Below are 21,378 nucleotides of genomic sequence, written 5' to 3'. Positions count from 1 at the left end.
CAACACCCAAACCTGCATGGAAATCCCTTTGTTGATTTCTTTAAGAAATTTGCAAAAAACAACCCAGTTCTCGTGATCTTGTTGCTGTTCCAATTGAACAAAATGCCCCAGCTCTATACTTTCAGAAGGAGGGAGAGTCTTTTTATGGGGTTTATAAGTTGCCACAGACAGTAAATCGAGAACTCCCCGGTGGGGAACATAAACAGTAGTAGACGGTGATTGTACACAAAGGTGAAATGTGAACACACCGACGTCCAGGAGCTCCAGAACTTCCCTGAGAACAAAACGTGGTTTTCAAAGTAATGCCATTCTGCCACCTGCTGGACAAATCTCACAGTTCGTTTTCCATTGGAATGACACTGGATTGTTGGAGACTGGATGTACCTCCTGGGTGTGTTACTGGATCCCTCAGAAGTCCCAATGCACTGACTCTGTGGGAATTGCCTGAGAGGTTTGAACGTCCAATGGGCATTTCCCTCCTCCCCTGGACCCTCCTAAAAAAGTCTCCAACTCCCCTCGGCAGCGCAGTAGCACAGTGGTCAGCGCAGTTGCTTCAGAGCTCCAGGGTCCCAGGTTCGATTCCCCGCTGGATCACTGTCTGTGCGGAGTCTGCACATTCTCCCCGTGTCAGCGTGGGTTTCCTCCGGGTGCTCCGGTTTCCTCCCATAGTCCAAAAGATGTACAGGTTAGGTGGATTGGCCACGTTAAAATGCTCTTAGTGACCAAAAAGGTTAAGTGGGGCAACTGGGTTACGGGGATAGGGTGGAGGCATGGGTTTGAGTAGGGTGCTCTTTCCAAGGGCCGGTGCAGACTCGATGGGCCGAATGGCCTCCTTCTGCACTGTAAATTCTATGACCCCCAACTGCCCCCTCACCCTCTGACTATCCCCCGCACCCTCACTCAAACCCCGATTTCCCTGATTCCACTCTCGACGCCCCCATGAACCCCTGACTACCTTCCTGAGCCCTAACTCCATGCTGACACAACCCATGTTACTCCATGGCAACCCAACCCCGTGGGTTCACAGACACTGTCTGCCCCTGACCTGACTAACATCCACAGCCGACTCCCTCCCTGACCCGAGCTGGCCCGATCTCACCGGTCTAGCCGGCTATTCCCCTACCCCCTTACCTCAGCCACTCTACCCCCTTACCCACATACCTCACCCACTCTACCCCCTTACCCACATACCTCACCCACTCTACCCCTTACTTCACCCGCTCTACCCCCTTACCCACTTGTCTCACCCACTGACATTCATTCACTGACACGTTAAAAAGCTGTTTGAATGTCCCAAAGTTTACAGTCTGTTGGTGAACACCGACCAGAATAAGGTGGCCACTGCAGTGAGAAGGGAGCGTGGCCTCTGGGTGGATTGTCTTTGAGGTTTCCTGCGTTAACTCAGTTCTGCAGAATCCTCTATCAGATGATTGGCCAGGTTTCATGGGAGTGTCCCTTTAAGAAAGGTTTTGTCTTATCACACGGCTTCGGTGATGTCATTGTGTGGGTGGAGCTGGGCTGTGAGTTTTCTTTGGTTTCACTTTCACATTTGGCTGCCTCTCTATCTTCATTTGAAAAGCTGTTTCCAGACTGCTTGGTAACTTCAAAGAGATAATTGCTTTCTGGAAGGAATTCAAAGCTGCTGTTTGGAAAGAGGAACAGAGCATCAATAACAAGTCTTATACCAGTCAGAGTGCCGTGTGCTGGGCCACACCTTTCAAAAGGGGTTTCTGGTTTATGGGATCTTGTTATTGAATTGGAACAGTTAAGCGGGAATTCATTAAAGCTATATATAGATTACTGTAGCTGCATGGGGTAGTTGTGTATGTAATTGATAAAAATTCTTGCTCTGTGTGTTTATACAAATGTTAACTAAATTCTTAGAAAAAGCTTTTTTTAAATTAAAAGCGTCGAAGAAGTCCGTTGAATGGAAGGCCGTTGTGCTCATCCTAGCCAAAATCAATAAAAAGTTATTGGTCAGGGGACTCCATAATACATTTTGGAGTTGTTAAACCCTGGCCCATAACACAGGAACATTGGAGGGAGGTAAGAGGGGACATTTCAGTGCTATCAGGATGGGAAATAAGGATTTAAAAAAAAAATTGATTCACTTTTTCCAATTAAGGGGCAATTTAGCGTGTTCTATCCACCTACATTGCACATCTTTGGGTTGTGGGGTGAAACCCACGTAGACACGGGGAGAATGTGCAAACTCCACACAGACAGTGACCCAGAGCCGGGATCAAACCTCGGACCTCGGTGCTGTGAGACTGCAGTGCTAACCACTGCGCCACCCTGGAAATAAGGATTCTGACTCTGATCAGGAGATTTAGGCCAGTATTTCCATCACAGCTCCAGGCCATTCAGCCCCACTGATCTGTGCCAGTGTTTATGCTCCACATAAGCCTTCTCCCTGTTAATTATATTGTTAAGATGCACAGGTGAAGGGCTGATTAATTAAGTACTTTAAGTGCTTCTTTGAAATGAACACAGAAGCAGAAAATCCCTTTGGTAAGAGAGCTTGTGAAAGAAATCATGCAGTAATTGATAAGAGGCTTCACACATCCTTCGCTGACCAACCCTGCTGTAAAACTGACATCTGCCCAGGCATGGGCAGTCCTGGCAAAGAGTTCACTTCCCATGCTTGGGTAAATATCAATTAGTTTATGGGAGCAATCCAAAAATACCTTTGGTGATGTGGGATCATCCCCCAGCCTTGGAAAGGATGCAATTAGTTCATTTTTTTCTGAGTACTTGAATGCCCTGCACGCAGTGGGAAGGACATTTATTAAGAGTGAAAAGTGGGCAAGACTTACGGCACCGCATCAGGGCATCAGAAAAGGTCACTCGGATCCCGATAAATTGGGCCAAGTCCTCACTAAAAGAGGATCCTGCTATCCCAGGAAGGAATAGACTAATTAAGAAGTTTGATCGGAAAGTTACACTGATTGTGCACTCAGGCTAGATCGGATGCTCGTTATGACGGATTGGAACCGGCTTCTATAACGGAACAAGCTACAGTTGTGGCAGCTCTGAGAGCAAATAAGGCACTAAAGAAATTAAATTCCGAGAAATATGCACTCCAGTTCCCAGCCTTGGGCGATCCCGGAAGATATGAAGTTACTCATTTTTCGCGATGCTCCACCTGCTAATCTTCCAGATGGATATTCTTGTGCAGCAGGATTCATTGTATTCTTGGGGGGGGGGGGGGGGGGGGGGGGGGGGGGGGAAGGAATAACAAGTGTCGTCCATTGACCTGCTGAAGAAAATAAAAATGGTAGTTAAAAGCACCTTAGCTGCAGAAACACTAATAGAAGCGATAGTTGTGGCATTTTACTCATCAAACATTTTAAGGGAAATCCTATGCAGGGGGCATGATGATAAAAGCTTTCTCATTGAATGTTGTGGATAACCATCCTCCACGGTAATGCTTTACAAACTATTTTTCCAGGGGCCCACTTTTACAAATGGCGACCTACGCCAGTTTTGCAATACTGTACACCAGTACCAAAGTACCAAAGTACTGTTACTTTGAAAAATGTCACATTTATTGCTGCCATTTCTATATAATTGAATGTAAAAATTGTAAATAGAAATTTATTTTCTGCTTCCTGTTATTGGGAGATCTAAATAACTTGTAATAAATATCTCTGAACAGGTGCATTTGCCCCTGGCTGAGATGGATGACGTTCCAAAACATTTCAGTTTTAGTTGGAGGTGCTGACTACCCTGGCCCATCAGCTGCTGCAGAAACGGGAGTTGCTGCCAGAGGCTGTGTCGGTGGTGGTGACTGTAACAGTGACCCAGGGAGGCAAGAAAGTCCGTGGCACCGGCCTCATGTGGTCATACACTGCACTGCAGCGAGAATTCACCCAGAGAGAAAACGGTAAAAATGGCCAGGTGATATTCGGGGATTATTTTTGGAGACCCATTTTACACCATCTTGCGACCCACCTGCAGGTCACGATCCCCACTTTGAAAAACACTGCTCCGTGGGATAATTTACATCTAACAAAGAGTATGATCAGGAAAAGATTAAGGATTGGCCTTGCCAGCATAAAAGGAATGCTGGCAAGAAAGGAAATCTCTGAGATAAAAGGGTCAACGCACGTAGCCAATTATCAGGCTGCTTTACAAAAAGGAAAGCTTGCATGAAGACATTGTTGGTGATCCTAGAAGAGGAACGTCCTGTATTAAGGGTTATGGGGCAGCACGGTGGTACAGTAGGTGGTGCAGTGCAACCTCACAGCGCCGAGGTCCAAGGTTCAATCCCGGCTCTGGGTCACTGTCCGTGTGGAGTTTGCACATTCTCCTCGTGTTTGCGTGGGTTTAACCCCCACAACCCAAAAGATGTGCAGGGTAGGTGGATTAGCCATGCTAAATTGTCCCTTAATCGGAAAAAATGAATTGGGTACTCTAAATTTAGTTTAAAAAAATTAAGGTGGGTTACACGAAATGTGGAAAATATTTTTTCTCTTTTGCTTTGCTTTGAAATTATTGGTGCGTTATAAAGTAATTGTTCAAGGAAAAAAGAGGGAACTGTAAATAGTGTCTTAATTATGTTGTTGAGATACCCAATTGAAGGACATTGTTTAATTAGATACCTTAAACACATGTAAATAGGGGACAGCTGGGACACTGGGGTGAGAGGAGAGTGGTGTTGCTGGACTAGGTCAATGAACTCGACAATAAAGAAAAGGTCTGTGTTTTGGTTTTGACTTCATCAATCAGCATGGATCCGACTAACACTCGCAGCCTCCTTCCAACCGTCATATCCTTTCTCCCACAGTGCTTATCGAGCTTCCTGTCAAATGCATCCATTATATTCACATGCGCCAACAAACTACACATTCTAACCCCTTACTAAGTAAACAAGCACCTCCTGAATTCTTGTTGGATTCATTCGTGTCCTATCTTATATTTATAACCTTTAGTTTAATCCCCACCCCAACAAATGGCAACATCTCTACATGTATCCTATCAATATCCTTGATAATTTTGTAGACATTCACCAGGTCTATTAACTTTTATTAGGGCAATAAAAGGAAGGGATTCAGCTGCAAAAATAATAAATATTTCAATTGTCAAGTATTTCACAATAGGAAAGGTGTAAAAGTACTTGCCATTCAGAGAACAGTGCATTGCAGTTAGAAAACCTAATTAGCAGCCAACACTTGGAGCTGCAATGCTTTCGTGTCCAGGAGCCCCTGTTATTTAGCATTCTGAAAGTGAGTGCGGACATTGGGTAATTGTTGCACTTCTCCAGGTGGAGAGGATGTTAAATTATTGACACTAAACTCTAAAAGGAATTTGGGCTCCATTTGCAACCTTGGAACACTCCAAAGAATTTGGAGTCACAGACTAGTGTTACAGACTCTCGGCGTGTTACAAAGCGAAGCCGAGCAGTATCTCCGGCAGCAGCGCACTCCTCCCCGAAGAACTCAATGCATTCTATGCTCGGTTTGAGCAGGAAACCAGCAATCCGCTGTTGCGTGCCCCAGCAGCCCATAATTCACCCATACCCACCATCACAGTTTCCGAAGTCAGGTCGATCTTCCTGAAAGTAAACCTCGGAAGGCGACAGGTTCGGACGGGATCCCTGGACGTGCACTCATAGCCTCTGCGGACCAGCTGGCAGATATGTTCGCAGACATCTTTAACCTGTCCCTACTCCGCTCCGAGGTCCCCACCTGCTTCAAGACCACCACCATCATACTGGTGCCAGAGAAGAACCAGGCAATGTGCCTCAATGACTACCGTCCGGTGGCCCTGACTTCAGTTGTAATGAAGTGCTTTGAGAGGTTGGTCATGAAGCGCATCATCTCCATACTCCCAGAACACCTTGATCCACTGCAATTCGCATACCGTCGCAACCGGTCCACAGCAGATGCCATCTCCCTGGCCCTTCACTCTTCCCCAGAGCATCTCGACAACAAGAACTCCTACATCAGGCTCCTATTTATTGACTACAGCTCCGCCTTCAACACCATAATCCCAGCCAAGCTCATATCGAAGCTCCAAAACCTAGGACTTGGCTCTCCACTCTGCAACTGGATCCTCGACTTTCTGATCCACAGACCACAATCAGTAAGAATAAACAACACCTCACCCACAATAATCCTCAAAACCAGGCCCCGCAAGGCTGTGTACTTAGCCGCCTACTATACTCCCTGTACACACACGACTGCGTGGCAAAATTTGGTTCCAACTCCATCTACACGTTTGCTGATGATACGACCATAGTGAGCCGGATCTCGAATAACGATGAGTCAAAATACAGGAGGGAGATAGAGAACCTAGTGGAGTGGTGCAACGACAACAATCTATCCCTTAATCACAGCAAAACTAAAGAGCTGGCCATTGACTTCAGGAAGCAAAGTACTGTACACACCCCTGTCAGCATCAACAAGGCCGAGGTGGAGATGGTTAAGCAGCTTAAAATTCCTAGGGGTGCACATCTCCAAAAATCTGTCCTGGTCCACTCATGTCGATGCTACCATCAAGAAAGCACAACAGCTCCTATACTTCCTCAGGAAAGTATGGAAATTCGGCATGTCCAAATTAACTCTTAGCAACTTTTACAGATGCACCATAGAAAGCATCCTATCGGGCTGCCTCACAGCCTGGTATGGCAACTGCTCAGCCCAAGATTGCAAGAGACTTCAGAGAGTCATGAACACAGCCCAGTCCATCGCACAAATCTGCCTCCCATCCATTGACTCCATCTACACTCCCGCTACCTTGGGAAAGCGGGCAGCATAATCAAAGACCCCTCCCACCCGGCTTACTCACTCTTCCAACTTCTTCCATCGGGCAGGAGACACAAAAGTCTGAGAACACGCACGAACAGACTCAAAAACAGCTTCTCCCCCTCTGTTACCAGACTTCTAAATGACCCTCTTATGGACTGATCTCATTAACTCTACCCCCCTTTATGCTTCACCCGATGCCGGCGTTATGTAGTTACATTGTATACCTTATGTTGCCCTATTATGTATTTTCTTTTCTTTTCATGTACTTAATGATCTGTTGAGCTGTTCGCAGAAAAATACTTTTCACTGTCCCTCGGTACACGTGACAATAAACAAAATCCAATTGAATCCATTTCATAGTCAATGGAAAGCTTTCCAATTCTGTCAATGTAGGAAATGTGTCAATAATTGGTGCACAGCAAGATCTCACAAACTGCAATGCTGTGAATGGCCGAATAGCCTATTCTTATGATGGTACTTGAAGGGTATATATGCGCCAGATCAGAACTCCCCTGTTCTGCTCCGAATGAGGCCATTCACTCTCACCTCAGACACAGAAGATTGTCGGGTCAAACCCTGCTCCGAAACATCAACTCAAAAATGCAGGCTGACATTCCAGTGCAGTATGCAGGGAGTGCCACATTGCCAGAGGTGCTCGCTTGCGGATGAAATGTTAAACCAAGGCCTCTCTGAGATGGACATAAAAGATCCCATGTCACTATTCGAGGAAGAACAAGAGTTCGAGATGTGTTCTACATTTAACCCTCAATCAAATCACCAAAACTGATTGTCTGCCCATTCTCACATTGCTGTCTGTGGGACATTGCTGTGTGTAAATTTGCTGCTGCGTTTCCTACAAGAGTGACTACACTTCAAAAATACTTCACTGGCTGTCAAGCACTTTGGGGTATCCTATGATGATAAAACGTGTTACATAAAAATTATAGTCTTTCACTTCCTTCGTGTCTTTGCACTTTGTGTCATGTGTCAGTGGCCAACACTGGGGTTGCTTCAGATTTTCTGTCTGACCCATTTCCACGCTAGGATTTGGTTGAGTCAAATGTTTTTGTCATAGTTCTCTATTGATAAATTGTTGAATGGGGATGGGCTCTGGATGGGAAAAGGGCATTCATTGGGGGTTGGGACTTGAATGGGCCTTAGGGGGATTGTAATATGCCATTAAGGGATATCAACATGACATCAATCGAAGGGAAGTCAAGTCTTCGTTTCATTTTGCTTTGAGCAGAGCATACATACCAATTCTGATGTCTTCAAGCTTTATACCTATGTATAACTGCTCTCATGTGCCCAGTCTTAATAAATGAACCCATAATGTGTTTACATAATCGCTTATGAACAACTGGCACCTTATGTTTAATTGCTCCAACAGGACAGATGGAGGTCATGGGCACTGGATTGGGGATGAGCACTGGATTGTGGATCATGGGCACAGAGGAATCTGGGTGTTCTTTGTATATGAATCACAAAAGATCAGCAGGCAGGTGTAAGCAAGTAATCAGAAAGGCGAAGGCAATGTTTTTCTTTATTATGAGGAGGATGGACTACAAACACAGTGACGTCATGCTACAAGTATACAGAACATTGGTGAGACCACATCTGGAGTACTGTGGACAGTTTTGGTCACCTTACTGAAGGAGGAATATACTTGCATTGGAAACAGTTCCAGAGAATGTTCACCAGTCCTGGGATAGAGGTGGAGCAGTTTGAGCCTATACTCAATGCGGATCAGAAGAATGAGAGGTGATTTTATTGAAACGTGTAAGATTCTGAAGGTGCTTGAGAAGGTGGATGGTGTGAGGATATTTCCCGTCATGGGGAAATAAAGAACCAGGAGGCACAGTTTCGGAATGAGGAATTTTGCATTTAAGATGTAGTTGAGTAGGAATTTCTTCTCTCAGAGGGTCGTTAATCTTTGGAATTCCCCTCCCCAGAGAGCAGTGAATCTAATCAAGGCTGAGCCAGGCTTTTGATTGACAAAGGAATCGAGGGTTATTGGCGGAGTGGTTGGGGGGGGGGGGGGGGGGGAGAGGGGAGGGGAAGAGAGACACAGGCAGGAAAGTGGAATTCAGACCACAATCAGATTGTGTTGACTGGCGGAATAGGCCTGAGGGGCTGAATGGCCTACTCCTGCCCCTAGTTCTTATCCCTTGTAAGGCTGAAGCCATTGGTTGGTTCTGAACGTGCCTGTGTTCCCGAATCCACGGACTTCACCGGACGTCCGTTTCTCCCAAAGCGCAGCTCGGGAGATTCTGTTTGACATGCTGCGGAGCATCAATTCCTTCATCTGGAATGTTGCCAACTCTGCATCTACCTCAACACACAGCTGCTGAAATATTTATCCAGAAAGTCAAGCATTTTGAAGCCATGTTTGCCGAATGTTTCCATCACTGTTATTCCCCAAGCAGTGTGCTGTTAACATGATTGCAAATTGAAGGCCATCTGTTAGGCAGAACTAGAGAACCTTTAATGTGTCGCATGATGTTGTATTGGAGCGGTGAGGAGTTGTTTGAAGATAAATTATGATGTAGTGCTCAGAAAGTCTGGGAGAAACAACAGGGAGTCATATTTCAAGGTTCTGTGATAATTTCTGATGAGAAAAAGAGTTGGAACAGAATTAAATGTTTAAACTGAATCAGATCGAATGTCCGTTTTTAAACATGTAGAATTTATGACGCAGAAACAGACCAACAGGAAGTCAAAAGGAACCTTCCCGTACCTCACTTCATCCCACTCTACCAACCCATCTAGTTTTAATGAAGTGTAAATCACACAAATTCAGAAAAAATACAAAAATGCCGATTACCTTGACAATGAATTTGTTTCCTCAAACGCTGAACACAATAAGTGATTTGTTAGCCTTGCCTTGGCAATCAAAGAAATGCATCAGACCCATTGTATTGGGCAGTCCGAAGGCACGTCTGGCAGAGGCCCTTCCCCCCAAATGGTGAAAAATAGATACTGGGAGTTGAGGGATGCCGGCCAGGAGAGAGGTGCCAACTCCCTCGACTTTGTTAAGTGCCAGTGGACAAATCAGTTCACCAGCAACATTGGAATAGGCAGAGAGGGACCCCATTTAATAACTCACGTAAAGCATGCCCACCTTGATTGATCTCACTGCCCCGGTACTGGATGATGTGCTCAAGTCAATGGCAGATGAGATTCAGAGTAGAAAAATGTGAGGTTTTAGGATGAATAAGGCGAGTTAAATGGTCCAATTTGAAAGTGGGTGCAAGAACAGAGAGATGTAAGGGTGCCTGCTCATAAATCTTTGACGGTTGCTGCACATGTTCACAAATAAGAAATTTGGGGACCCCGGGGTTTAAAACAATGGCATAGAATAAATATAATAACCTGGAAGCTGTGCTTAACTGATGTAAAACATGGGTTTGTTCCCAAGCTGGAGTAGAATGTATAATTCTGGGCACCACACTGAGGAAGGCCTGCAGAGAGAATACAGAAATGGTTTAGGGATGAGGGATTACAGTCACATGGAGGGGCTGGAGACATTTCAGAATAAAAGAGGTGAAGGGGAATGTAGAACCAAAATACCATGGATGCTGGAAATCTGCAGTAACAACAAAAACTTTGGTAATACTCAGCAGGGTAGATGTCACCTATAGAAAGAAACTGAACAAATGTTTCTGATCGATGACTTAACATCAGAACAAAGGTTGAGAGGAGATTTGATGAAGGTGTTCAACATCATAAAGTGCTTAGACAGAATAAATAAAAATAAACCTGTTTCCACTGGCTGAAGATTTGATAACCAGATAACTCAGATATAGGGCTAAAGGACCATGGGTGACTTGTCCGAAAACTCATTTTTGAAAACAGCACAGCAGGAGACTCTTCGACCCAAGCTATCGGCATGATCTCTCCGAATGAGCAATTCGCCCAGTGCCATTCTCCTTCTTTCTCCCATTACCCTGAACAATCTTCCTTTTCAGCTAACAGTCTAATTCTCTTCTAAATGCTCCAGTTGTGCCTGCCTCCAACACTTTCGGGCAGCGCATTCCAGACCGTAATGACCCGCTGTGTGAAAATGTTTCTCCTCTTGTCGCGTTTGCATTTCCCCCCAATACTTTAAAACTGTGCCCACTCATTTTTGATCCTCTCATGAGTTTATCCCTGTATACTTTGTCCAGATCCCACATGATTTTGAATACCTCTATCAAATCTCCTCTCGGCCTTTGTTATGAGCTCAAAGACTTTCTAGTGTAATGTCTTTACTGAACAGAATGTGGCCAGCTGTAGGGAGACCCTCATGACAGAGGTCTTATGACTACAGCAAGCCAGATAAGATATGTGGTAATGATTGTATTTCAAAACCCAAACACTCACCTTTTCATAATGAACAAAAGACACACGTGCACACACTATCATGTGTAACTGTGAGTTACCCAAGTTACCCACTATACCACAATTGTTCTCATTCATCAACAAACTATTATTTTCATTAGTCGCTGCACATGCTGGTTTAGCTCACTTGGCTAAATCTCTGGCTTTTAAAGCAGACCAAGCAGGCCAGCAGCACGGTTCGATTCCCGTACCAGCCTCCCCGGACAGGCGCCGGAATGTGGCGACTAGGGGCTTTTCACAGTAACTTCATTGAAGCCTACTCGTGACAATAAGTGATTTTCAATTTTTCAATTTCAACATGCAGTCCATACTGTAGCCACCTGGGGTGGACACGTCCCGATTCCAAAATGGACACTTGGAAAGAGTACAGGGAAAATGGGACAGTGCTAAGGAAACAAGAAGGTGCAAGGTTTGCCTGTGGATTGGAGCTTGCAGCTCCCAAACAGAACTGATACTACAAGCCATTAGCATAGTAATGAGCTATCTCTGGGGACAAAAGAGAAACATTTAAGCAATCGGTACCAGAGCAGACTCCCCGGCGCCAGTGGAGACTAAAAAAAAGGCAGGCCAACGGTCACCTAGGGCCCGTCCAGTGATCGAGAAACGACCCCTTTATTGGAGAGAATCAATACAATTGATTGGGACATGGTCCAATTAATTGGGGCTAAGTTCAGGAACCGCCCAAAAGAGAGCGAAGCCCCTTTGGGGTATAAAGAGGAGTCCCCAAAGACAGATCGCTCTCTTCTTTTTCATCTTCATCTTGGCCTTTGGCTCTCAGCGACGAGAGGCCCGCCAAGCACCAGCCAAGTAAGTCTAAGGCCAATGCACGGTACGAGATAGGTGCTCCTAGCTACTATTCTATACCAGTTCGAAGCCAGCAGTATCAGAACCGGACATTGTTCCTCTGACTGAGTGGGCCACTCGAAGCTAAGTATAGGCTTTTAGTAGTAGTTGAAGTTTAGTGAGTAGAGTTTGTGCATGACTAATAAGTAACTGTGTGTGTAAATAAATGTGCATTGATTTCAAACTTGCTAACTGGTGTATCGAGTCATTGATCAGTATTCGGTTTTGAACCCTGTGGTGGTATCAGAAAGATACCTGGCGACTCTTGGGCAAAGGTAATTAAAACAGAGCAAATTAAGGAAAGCATAATGAGCAACATTTACTGGCGACCTCTGACGGGACTCGACTTAGAAGTGGCCCCCCCCCCCACTCCAAGAGAACCCAAAATTTGAATTAGAGATCCAATTGGAAACGGAAAAACCACAAGTGTTTAAGCAATACTGATCAAGCCTCCAGAATTCGGAAGTGTGTTAATTCATGCGTACTAACAGGGATATAAGGTAAACCTGAGAGATTTTGTTGCCTAAAACTGTCGGGAGTTTTGTAGGCCGGAAATTAGCGTAAGCTGTACCCGTGTTTACATCACCGCTTTATCACCCCCATTCCAAATTTAGTAGAGAACCCAGAGATAGGAAAGATGGCAATAAAGGCAATGGAACGCCTTATGAATCCACAGGAATTCGAGGTCGCAGCGACCAGCAGAGTAGGACAGTGTCCCGTTTGGGAAGAGGAAATTAGGAAGTACCTCAAAGGGAAAGGATGGCCCCTTTGGAGCGAATTTTGCGCTAATGAGGAAACAGGTCCCGGGACTATAGGACATACTTGGTGGGAGAACCTGACAGAGATCCACAAGAGCAATACCGTGTTCCTTAAAAACATTAACGCTTCGGGGTTTCAGACCAGCCAGATCTATTCCTGGGGAGGAGGGCGGACACCCTTGCCTTTGCCTCCCTGATCGCCCGCCGTAGAATCCTGTTTGGCTGGCGGTCAGCAGCACCGCCCAGAGCTGCAGACTGGCTGTCCGACCTCTCGGAATCTCTCCAAATGGAGAAAATCAAATTCGCCATCCAAGGGTCGGACGACGGCTTCCACAGAACGTGGGAGCCATTCATGCAAATGTTCCGGGACCTGTTTGTGGCCAATGAACAAGAGGAAGAATAGTCGGGCGGCCAAGAATCGGGGGAAAATGGATGGGAATCAGGGGAAGGTTGCCGGGGGTGGGGGGGGGGGGGGTGCTACGGGTTCGTTATGGGGGTTTGATGGCTAGCTAAGGCCCAAAACCAAACTGTAAATAAATGCCAATAAACATGTGCCTTGGCCATATTGGGGAATGTAAAATATGTATGCCGGCTAAAGGGGGGAGGCCACAGTTATTATTACGAAGATGCTTACCTGTAAATATATATATTAATTTTTGCGTGTTCTTTTTTTTTCTCTCTCTCTAACAATTTGTAATTTGTTCAATATAAAACATGAAAACTGAATAAAAAACATTTATAAAAAAAAACATTAACGCAAATGGGAGAACTGAATCCCAGGTGCTGTTATTCTGCTGGACCATTTTCCTAAGGGTGGCTTTTAGTGTCCTATTCATACGTTCGACGATACCACTTGACTGGGGGTGGTATGCGATATGAAACTTTTGTGTTATTCCGAAAATTGTGAGGACGTTTTTCATAAACTCGTCCTGTAAAATGGGAGCCTTGATCAGACTCTATACTGCGAGGGAGTCCCCACCTTGTAAAGATGTGGTGGGTTAGGATTTCTGCCGTTGTCTTTGCCGTATTGGTGCGCGATGGAAAAGCTTCCACCCATTTTGTGCAGGTGTCGATGACCACCAACACATACTTATATCCATTTCTGCAAGGGGGTAGGGGTCCTATGAAGTCTACCTGGAGATTAGTCCAGGGGCCATTAACGGGGCGGGTATGGCTAAATTGAGCTTTCTTTGCTTATCTGTCCGGATTGTTCTGGGCACAGATTAAGCAATTCTCAACGTAGTGTGTTACGTCGGCTTTCAAATTTGGCCAACAACAGAGCGGCCTGAGGTTGGCTAAAGTGGGTTCAATTCCCTGATGTCCATGATTGTCATGGAACTGACAAATGAGCTGGTTCCTATCCTGCTCTGGAACTACATAAAGGCTGTCTTTTAGAATCACACCAGCATGTGTGGTCACGGAATTCTTAAATTTGTCATAAGGGGCTGGGAAGGTTCCCTTTAAAACTTCCCTGAGTTTCTCATCCTGTGAGACCTGAACCGCGTGTACTGGTGTGCTTTCAGGGGTGGGTTCCAAAAATAACCATGTCTAGAACCTGCCTTTGCTAGGGCGTCTGCTTTAATATTACCAGGGCCGGGGGGGGGGGGAGGGGAGGGGGTGGGGGGGGGGGGGGGGGTGAGAACGGTGGGACTGCGAACTTTAACAATTCCGTATTTCCTATCCTTTGCCTGCTTTAAGATATGGCGAAGAAATGGGGCTGATGGTAGGGGTTTTCCGTCTGCGGAAACAAATCCTCTTGTTTCCCACAGGGGTAGGAATTCCATCAAACTATTGCAGACAGACAAGCTGTCCGAATAGATGTCTGCTGGGGTGGGGAACGAGTTGGGGTGGCCAACTATGTACGTGATTGCTGCTAGTTCTGCTGCCTGCGAGCCTAAGTGTCCTGGCAACTTTAGGGAAATCTCTTCTAGGGCGCGTCCCTGCGCGCCCTCTACATAAATGCCGCAACCTGTTATACGTTTGCCATTTAAAACTGTGGAGGAGCCATCCACATAAATTTTCAGGGGTGCGCATGTGTCTGTGGGCTGGGGTCTCTGGGGTGTGCTGCCTATTTTCCTGGGAGGTGTCTTTGGAATGAATGGGCCTGTGTTGTGCATGTTTGTTTGTATGTGTTTGTTACGTGTTCAATGTTTAGAATTTAAACAGCTTTTCACAGCCCCATGCCACCACTCCTTTAACTCCCCCTGGCAGTTAATGGAACAAGTTTGTCCACGGACAACCGCCTAGTTTATCAGCAGAAAGCTCTGAGAATTTGCCCAGACACCGGTTCATACCTGCTCTTCTGATCTGACGGTAGAAGCATTACTGCAATCCCCACGACGACCACATTCGTACCCTGCCAGTTACTCAGGCAGTTATCCCCGCCCTGCCTGAGGACCTCCCTCTGGTCAGCTACGCTCGGGAAGAGCACATACCGTCCTACCCGGGGATTCCATCTATTTCTTACCCGCTGCGGCCCATACGCACCTCATTTTGGCTCATTGAGTTCTAAAATCTTTGATTTGTTTCACAGCGACCATTCGCTTGCTTTCCTCATGCTATTTACATCCACAAACATTGGGATGGTAAATCGCACAGGCTGCGAGACGGCTCGCACTGTGTCAGCATTTTTCCAGAATGCCTTGTCTGGAAATTCGGTTTCAAAAAGAAAAATGAGGGAGTCACAGATGGTGACCAATTATAAGCGGTAATTGGCAACAAAGGACAGACAGACAAACACACGAGATCTTAAGCAAGATAATGACAGATATTATGCTTGTGTTCACAGGATTCCAGAAGCCCGAGGAATACCAGAAGAGAAGAAAAGAAGAGAAGAGAAGGAAAGATGAAGATGACCTCCATCTTTGATACATGGATACTAGCAGGATCCCTTCGGTTCCGCGCAGACGCTAACCCCCTCACCCCCACCCCACAGGCCGTCAATGATTCACTCCCCCACAGTACACAGGGCCCAGCAATGGTCAACAGTACCCCAACCTGGTGTGATAAGTTTACCACTTGGTATTCACTCTCATATGTCGTAGAAGCACTTTTAGCACTGGCGATACTTTGCAGCGTCATGCAGACCATTAGAATGAGGAAATGGCGAAGGAGAGCCTACCGCTCTCGCACCCCGGTATACAGAATTAGATCCCCTTTTTTTTTGGTTTTCACCAAACCCCCGAACCCCTTGACATGGATTAAAGTGCATCCGTTTTTTTTTGTTTTGTGTGTGTTCTTTTGTTTCAATAAAAAGTGTAAACGCTGTGTTTGACTGCCAAGCCAGAGAAATTTGTATGCTGCTATTTTGTACAGTTTAAAATGTCAGGATATTTTTGAATTGTTTAAGTGAGGATAGTTTATTAAGAATAGTTAGAGGTTCCAGTTTTTTTTTTAAATTTTATTTTTTTTGTAACAATCGGATTTTTATTTGTACAATATTCTCAATAACAGGCATATAAATACAATATTAGCACGGCTGATGGAGCACAGGGGGCTAGTCACATAAACTGACCCCTCTCCCCCCCCCCCCCCATCCCAACCCAGTGATAACAGGCCCGTTGACATTTCCGCTCTGGGTGGGCAGGACTGTACAATTGGGATTCACTCCACTTTTGGACAGGGATGCAAACTACCACAATGATTTCAGGACAGGGATGCAAACTACCACAATGATTTCATAGTTTTTTTATTTTTTAATGCATGCCTTGATGCCATAGCACCCCGTAGAGTTTTTGATGATGCATGTATTTAAAATTGTTTAGGTAAAATTGTGTTGCATAGTATAGGTCAGTGTACAGCCTAGTCATGGGTGCCCAGCTTGGTCAGAGAACGAAGACAACGCAGTAATGTGATCCTTTACGCTTCGCGTTGAGGATCACAAGGAGGGAGTGTAGCCACCTGGGGTGGCCACGTCCCGATTCCAAAATGGACATTCGTAAAGAGTACAGGGAAAATGGGACAGTACTAGGAAAACAAGCAGGTGCAAGGTTTGCCTGTGGATTGGAACTTGCAGATCCCAGACAGAGCTGATACTACAAGCCATTACTATAGTAATGAGCTATCTCCGGGGACAAAAGAGAAACATTTAAGCAATCGGTACCAGGGCAGACTCCCCGGCGCCAGTGGAGACTAAAACAAAGGCAGGCCAACGGTCACCTAGGGCCCGTCCAGTGATCAAGCAATGACCCCTTTATTGGAGAGAATCAATACAATTGATTGGGACATGGTCCAATTAACTGGGGCCAAGTTCAGGAACCGCCCAGAAGGGCGCGAAACCCTTTGGGGTATAAAGAGGAGTCCCCAAAGACAGATCACTCTCTTCTTCTTCATCTTTACCTTGGCCTTTGGCTCTCAGCGACGAGAGGCCCGCCAAGCACCAGCCAAGTAAGTCTAAGGTCAACGCACGCTATGAGATAGGCGCTCCTAGCTACTATTCTATACCAGTTCGAAGCCAGCAGTATCAGAACCGGACAACGGCCACTGTTCCTCTGACTGAGTGGGCGCCCGAAGCTAAGTGTTGGCTTTTAGTAGTAGTTGTAGTTTAGTGAGTAGAGTTTGTGCATGAGTAATAATTGACTGTGTGTGTAAATAAATGTGCATTGATTTCAAACTTACTAACTGGTGTATCGAGTCATTGATCAGTATTCGGTTTTGAACCTTGTGGTGGTATCAGTAAGATACCTGGTGACTCTTGAGCAAAGGTAATTAAAATAGAGCAAATTAAGGAAAGCATAACGAGCAACAATACATAGTTGTTAAATCATGTAGATCTTTTGATGGTACTATGTGGATTGTCATTGGCTGTTTGTCTCGGTGATGTTCTCTCTCCGGGGATTGTTATTCTCGTGACATCCGTTGTTGCCGTGGTTGTTTGTTGTTGTTGTCCCATTTACATTGTTGGAGACCAGTGGACCACTGGGAGTGATGACCGTTCCGCACTCTGTTCAGCTGGTGAGAACCCAGCTTCCTGATCTGCTAAAGGTTACAGCTTCTCTAGTTATGTGTATCTGCTTCTGGTTGTGCCGGTATATTTAGATGTTCACTTCCACCACAATTAAGGTGACAACTGCTCTGCACGTGTCCCAAGTTGCCACTTGGTTTGCATCCTGTTGGGAACATTGAAAGTTTCTACCCTAACTGGCTCTCCAATGCCCAACTCTGGTAATGGCCTTGCAGTTTTGTCAAAATGAAATTTGGCTTTTGCCATTTCATCTTAATTTTTTTTCAATCATGCTTGTTGTTACTACTTCCGGTTTTGTTAGCTTTTCTGCTATTGGATGAGTAATTTGTGTGTGTGGTGCAGCATTATCCTTGGACTGGGCTACTTTTCAGACCTTCTGTCGTATTTCGCCACTTAAGGATTTCTTTGTTAACATTTGTGCTCGATCTGCTTGATTTCTTAATGGTTCCTTTGGTGATTTTCACTGCCGCCTCAGCCTTTCTGTTCAACTGGGGATAGTGTGGAGATGATGTAAAGTGTCGACTTTCCCAATCTTTGTGAAGCGGCTTAATTTTTCACTTGTGAACCGAGGGTCACTGTTTCTCATCACAAAGTCTGTAATGACTGAAGTGTGCTTTTAAGCAGCCTACTGTCATCTCTCCCATTATTGTAGAAGGCAGCAGGTCTCCCGGTAGTCAGAATAGTAAACCACAGTGACAAGATAGTCAGTTCCTGCTATATCTACTCCCAGCTTCAACTATGGTTTGTTGGAATGTCTTCAATGGCTCTCTAGTTTGGTACTCATTCCAAGCACAGCACTGGCCAATGTAGTCTTTAATTTCATTGCTCATGTTTGACCAGCAGGGCACTTACCTTGGGCTTTATTCAACTCCTTGGTGGCTTGTACGGGAGGCATCAGCATCTCTCCTCTGATCTTCTTAGGGATGATGACTCTTCCTCAGAGATGATGACTCTATTTACTTCGTTCAAGATGCCGATTTGGGCTGCCAATTCCTGTTGGTATGTCCAAAATGGTCTTGTGATCACAGGTGTGTCGTTGATGCTCTCAGGTCGTCCTTTCATCGTTACTCTTGCAGCACTTGGAGAGCTGCTTCGTGTTGGGTAATTTGCTTGATTTGAGCAAGGTGCTTATCTGTCAGATTCAGTATCTCTGCTGGGTTGGTGGCTTCCAGATCATGTCGAGCTGATGCTTCATGTTGCATCTGGAAGATTTCACATTCTGTTGTAGCCTCAACTTCCTTCATGGGAAGTGCTGCCCTCGACAGCATGCCTGTGATGTACATCTGTTTCCCTCGCTTGTCTGTCATGTCTCTGTGAACATAATAATTCTTTGCAGACGCTTTGGAGCAGATGGTAATGGTTTGAAAAAAATGCTTTAAAGTGGCGCGTGATCGGTCTCCACTCTTGCTTAGTCTCCTTCATGCAGGTACTGATGAAAATGCTCATAAATAAAAACAATAGTCAGGCACTCTTTCTTCAGCATAGCGGCATTAAGTTTGTGTTATGCCCGGATGCTAATGCGGCAGGTTGCCCTTGCTGCATTCGGCTGTTTGCAAGACCGGCCTTGCTCGCCCCGACCTGCAAGATGACTTCACCATTGACATAAAAGTACTTCAGCACTGGCATTGTTGTCACTAGCTGTTTGATTTTAATGAACGTTGCTTCTTGTTCTGTGCTCCAATACCATGGCACATCTTTGGCAGTGATCGTGGTAATGTTTCACACATTAGGCAAAAGTTTTAAAAAAAACTTTAGTACATGAATCCAACAAATCATTGCACTGTTATCAGGGTAATCACGGTAGCATGGTGGTTAGCATCAATGCTTCACAGCTCTAGGGTCCCAGGTTCGATTCCTGGCTGGGTCACTGTCTGTGTGGAGTCTGCACGTCGTGCGTGTGGGTTTCCTCCGGGTGCTCCGGTTTCCTCCCACAGTCCAAAGATGTGCGGGTTAGGTGGATTGGCCATGCTAAATTGCCCGTAGTGTAAGGTTAATGGGGGGACTGTTGGGATATGGGTTACGTGGGTTTAAGTGGGGTGATCATTGTTCGGCACAACATCAAGGGCCTGTACTGTTCTATATCTGTTGATCACGGAATGGTTGCTACTTGATTCAGGAAAAGACCTTTTGCTGGCAGTAAATGATCCATGTACTTGACTTCAGGCATCTATAATTTCAATTTTTTCTTGTTCGTCTTCAGCTGGCGAGCTCTCTCTAACAATCATTTAAATTCTGACCATGGTCAGCTATGGCTTCTTCCATCATCCATAGACTGGTGGATCATCCACTATGACTTCCACTCTGGGAAGATCACTGACCATCTCATGCTGTTGGCGTTGATTCTCTTCTGGAGGGATGGAAATGGCAAACAGCATGCCCGACCGTCTGTCTCCCAAATGGTATCCAGGACATAGTTAGAAAGCTATTGCTTTCATCCAGCTTCACCTGTCAGTGGCCATCCTTCTCAAGAGTAGTAAAGCTCTTTGCCATGGCAAAGTTGTGGCAAAATTCCATTGATGGTCGTCATGGGATCGTACGATCTCTCTTCCCCTTCATTTGCATCCTTTGGATCTATGGCTACTCTCAGCTTCCCAGGTTGTTTCATTGCTACCATATTGCTAATGCACTCTGTGAGAGTTGCCACTCTTGATTATTCTCTTCTTTCCCATCCCTTCCATCTTGTTTTTAGAGTTGATTTGACGGCAGCTGTAAGTCTTCTTGGCAGATGCTGGATTGGTCTCCCATCTACTCTGAGATGATATTCTCAGCTGGACATCCAAACCCTGTAAACACACCTCTGTACTTCTCTTGGATCTGTTCAGCAGTCAATAATTTTGTGCGCTGCGACACATTGTAAAAGATCGCTGCCAGGTTTAGCGTTGCCAGTTAGGGTTAGGCTTGCTCCAGCTAAGTGGCTGATACGGCTATGATCTGGAACTCCAGATCTTCCTTCTTGCCATTGCATTGGACTCTCACATTAATGTGTGCTCCTGATAGGAGTATTGTACCATCAAGTAGCCATTTCGGTGTTCCTCTTCCAGCTTTTCAAAACTCAATTTCAGCTCCATTCCTAACACCATGCTTGAACTCAAAGACCACACAACCTTTCTTGTGCAATGTCTTTACTGAACTGAGTGTACGGTGGCTAGGTGTAGTGAGTCCGGCATGGCAGAGGTGAGATGTGTGCAGGAAGCAAGGGCAGCAAGGTGGCGCAGTGTAGCACTGCAGTCTCACGGTGCCGAGGTCCCAGTTCGATCCCGGCTCTGGGTCACTGTCTGTGTGGAGTTTGCACAGTCTCCCCGTGTTTGCCTGGGATTCACCCCCACAACCCAAAGATGTGCAGGGTAGGTGGATTGAACACGCTAAATTGCCCCTTAATTGGAAAAAAATGAATTGGGTACTTTAAATTTATTTTTAAAATGTGCAGGAAGCCAGAGAAGGCACATGAATTGCATTTGAAAACCCAAACTGCCTTCTTTCCTCCAAGGAAAACTTCTCAACTCCTCCAATATCGCTCCAAAGGTTCCTCACCCCTGGAACCATTTTCCTGAGCGGTTAGGATTTGTAAAGCATTGGCTGAAAGCTGCTGGAAGCAAGTTCAATGGTAACTTTTCAGAAGCAATTGGCTAAATATTTGGAGGCCATAATTGCAGGGATTTGGGGAAAGAAGGCAATGGGAGAG

This window comes from Scyliorhinus canicula, chromosome 22 (assembly GCF_902713615.1).
Source record: "Scyliorhinus canicula chromosome 22, sScyCan1.1, whole genome shotgun sequence".
In the NCBI taxonomy this organism is placed as follows: Eukaryota; Metazoa; Chordata; class Chondrichthyes; order Carcharhiniformes; family Scyliorhinidae; genus Scyliorhinus; species Scyliorhinus canicula.
This window is presented reverse-complemented; position numbering follows the sequence as displayed.